The following is a 3587-nucleotide window of genomic DNA, read 5'->3' as shown; positions in this document are numbered from 1 at the left end:
TAATGCACCTAAGGTTAATTTTACAATTAATAATACATAATGTACAAAAGGATGTTATTTGACTAATGAGATTTATCCCGAATGAATTACTTTCATCAAGAGCTTTTCGTGACCCAGGATCCCAAGAGAAAAAATTTAAAGGAACAATAGGAAACCACGAGAAAGGATGTCGAACGGATATTTAGGATGCTCCAATCTCAATGGGCAATGATTAGATGTCCAACACAATTTTGGTATAAGGATAATTTGAAGGATTTCATGTAAAATTTGGTAATTAAATAATAAGTGTTATGAGAAGAATAACCTTATTAGATTTTTTAGAAATTTTTAAATTTTTTTTAAAATTTAAATGGAGTCTGTATGATATATTTAAAGGGTAGAGCTATTAATTTTGGATTGGAATAATCATATTAAGTAGGAGTTGATTTAGGAGTTGACTTAGTGTTTAATAAAGTTTAACCTAAGATATATATATATATATATGCTTATTATTTACTGTGCCTTCTCTCCCAAATCTTTTATCGCCGAATCTCTTCTTTCTCCCATCTCACCGATGCCTCTATTCCCAATACCTCACCTCTCCTAATTCCGTCCCCTGCCTGAACTCGATCAGCCATTGACCATCTTCTCTTCTTTGTCATTGGCACAACCCCATCACTGACGCCAATCGCCGACCACCAGCGACATCGTTCCCGACCGGCTAGCCACTTCGCTGGTGTGGATTCCATCCATCGTCGTCAGGTGCTGCCACGGCTGTAGATGCAACCACCATTGGCTCCTCGCGAGGGATCTGACCGGCAACGTCGACTCAGACCTTCATCCGATCCCTTCCTCTCCCTCTCCTTTTCGGACCTAAGCAGGGCACTGGCCATGCCCTAGTGCTGTCGTGCGGCTTCGCTCACGCCATTTCCGCATTGTTTCTTCGTTGGAATTAGATCACGGCCACCGGTGCCAACCAGTCGCAACCTCTGCACACCCCAAGTTTTCGAGTTCCCTTCGGCTGTGAGTGCACAGCAGGGTAATTAGATTTAGGGTAAGTCTGGATTGGTGTGGAATATCCGAATCTGAAGCTATGTTTGGTGTTGAGACTCTTATGCTTAATCGATTTTCCCTGTTTTCTTAGCTCTGGCCGACATAGTTGTTTTGACCATCTTTCTGACAGCAAGGGGTATTCCGACAATGGGTTGATTCAAGAGAAAATGGATTAGAGTAGGTTTGGAACTCCAGCCAGCATAGATTTGGAACTATTTGTAGCTCCGGCCATCCTGGTTTGTGGACGATCCATAGCTAGGGCCACCCGAGGAAGCTATGTCAGCAAATCCCTAGTTTGCCCAGCCATTGCCGCACTGTATCCTTCATCGTGATTGCATCACAGCCATTGGTGCTAGCACTAACAGTGCTTTCTCGCTACCAAGGTAACTAGCAAACTCTATCACATAATGTGAGTGTTTTAGTGTTTATTTAGTACTGATTTGGGTATCTAGCTTAGGGATTAGTCCTATTGCTCTAACCACAAGGTTCCAGCAGCAATTGTTCCAGCCGCAAGTCAACAGTAGAGCGCACTGAATTGGGTAAGTTATGGTTTGATTCATACATGAATGCAGATTTTGGAATGGTGTAGCTGCTGGGATCGGTGAATCTAATCTTAATTATGGAGTTAATTGGTTTTTATGGATAGTAAGTTGATATTGATTAGCTTAAAGGATGAATGATTTAGTTGTGGATTAATTGATTTGAATTGAGTTACAGATTGGATTATGGAATGATAAGAGTTTATGGATTGAGTTAAACTTAATAAGATTAATGAGATTGGTTAACTAATGAGATTAAGGTTTTAGGTTAGCTAATTGATGCACGATGGAATAGCTAAACTATACAATTTATTACAGGACTCTAATTCGAGACAAGCACTTCGACGTAGGGATTGTTTAGCTTAATCTACATTTAAGGTGGATACTTCTTGCTTTGTCTTTTTAGTACTTTGACCCTAGTGTATTAGCTTTATATTCAGATAGTTGATGTTTTTACCTTGGATCTACTCATATTTTTCCTGAGCTTGATACTTATCCACTCGATCTTTGGGATAATCGATATGATGTCTATACAGTCTTTCATTGTTATCCATGATATTAAGTAGATACTAGGTACCATGCTTACTTACTTTGAATGCTGTTTATTTACATACCTTATTGCGCATGCTAGCTTCTTATAGCATACCTGATTTTTTGTTTATATGTATATATGATGACTATTGCATCTTGTGCATGCCATTACATGCATGTCGGCGACCATGCCTCCTTGTGGTTGAGAGATTGTTGGCCAAAGTCGCACGCTCGACCACTCATGGGTAGTGGTAGTTGGAGCAGATGTCGCTTGTCTTGTTGTGCCATACTCAGTCATTCATGGGTAGTGGTAGCTGGAGTTGTGAGCAGCAGGGACCCCCTTCGCTGTGTAGCTAAATAGCTACTCAACATCTATCCACTCAGTCACTCGAGAGTAGTAGCGGCCTTTGAGTAAGTACAGTTATCATCGATCTGACCTCTCCACCATACAGGGGTCGTGGTGCAGAGGGGGGGTGACTGTCCGTGCATACGCTGTTATTATTATACTTGTAGATGTTGTTGATTGCTTGCTTATGCAGTTGTTTTATTATATCCATGTGATATGCTTGCATATGTTGAGTTATGTACCTATTGCATGTGCTTAAACATTGATTTACTTGTTAGTAGTATGTATATACCTCACATGTTATCCTTGTAGTTATGAGTAGTACTGTAGCAGATCTTTACTACACCTAACATTCTATTACTAGCTTAGGATATGGTTTCAGGTATGGACATTTATTATGATATCACTATAGTATCTACTATTTTCCCTATGAGACTGTATACCTTTGTATCTATAGTTCTTTATTATGTTCATGCACTATCTGTCTATTACCCATTGAGTCCCAGCACTCACTACCCCATAAACTGGTTTTCTTTGACCAGATAGTAGGTAAAGGATTTATGGAGTCACTTGGAGATCCTGTTCGTAGTCCCATGTCACATTGAGCGACTTCTTCTATTATTGTTTCCATTTGCATTATTAGCTTTGGATTTGTTTCGTGTATATGTATCTTTTGTATGGAGTTTAGTTTTGTGACTTCCTATAATTGTTTTGATGTGGTTGTGTCAAGCCAGGCCAGCTCGCAGTTAGTTGTATTGTGGTTTTACGTTCGTTAGTTTGTGACTTCCGCTGGGTTTTGCTACAGTCGTGTGGGTTGCTTACTATACAACTGTGTGGTTATGTTCTTTTTGTTCCAGCCATGTGGGTTGTGTATATAACTACATTGTTATGTGTTATATCCAACCGTGTGGGCTATTGTTGACTTATGAGTAGTCTTGGGGCAATGTATACATGTTTCATTTGTCACTACTATAGGGGAGGTGTTGTTCAATTTTCATCAGATAACTTTACCCTCAGGGCGTGACATTTCATATATACATGCATTATTTTGCACAACATGATTATTAAGAATGAAGGAGATGCAGTAATCTATTGGTCAGATGATGAAGGAGATCCTTGGTCACAAATATTTAAGGTTC

General features: G+C 39.6%; 1 long non-coding RNA gene across 3 annotated transcripts; it reads left to right on the top strand.

Annotated features, from left to right (window-relative positions):
* The first annotated feature begins 505 nt into the window (after window positions 1-505).
* Window positions 506-3344, top strand: LOC122001927. 3 transcript variants are annotated; one of them, XR_006117524.1, is made up of 3 exons: window positions 506-1033; window positions 1124-1949; window positions 2991-3344. It is a non-coding gene; the product is annotated as an uncharacterized LOC122001927 (long non-coding RNA). The 3 variants fall into 3 exon arrangements; XR_006117523.1 differs by lacking the exon at window positions 2991-3344 and having other exon boundaries at window positions 1163-2759; XR_006117522.1 differs by lacking the exon at window positions 2991-3344 and having other exon boundaries at window positions 1124-2759.
* The last annotated feature ends 243 nt before the right edge of the window (window positions 3345-3587 follow it).

Source organism: Zingiber officinale, chromosome 7A (assembly GCF_018446385.1).
Source record: "Zingiber officinale cultivar Zhangliang chromosome 7A, Zo_v1.1, whole genome shotgun sequence".
Lineage (NCBI taxonomy): Eukaryota > Viridiplantae > Streptophyta > Magnoliopsida > Zingiberales > Zingiberaceae > Zingiber > Zingiber officinale.
The sequence above is the reverse complement of the archived record's forward strand: the minus strand, read 5'-3'. Positions and strand labels throughout refer to the sequence as shown.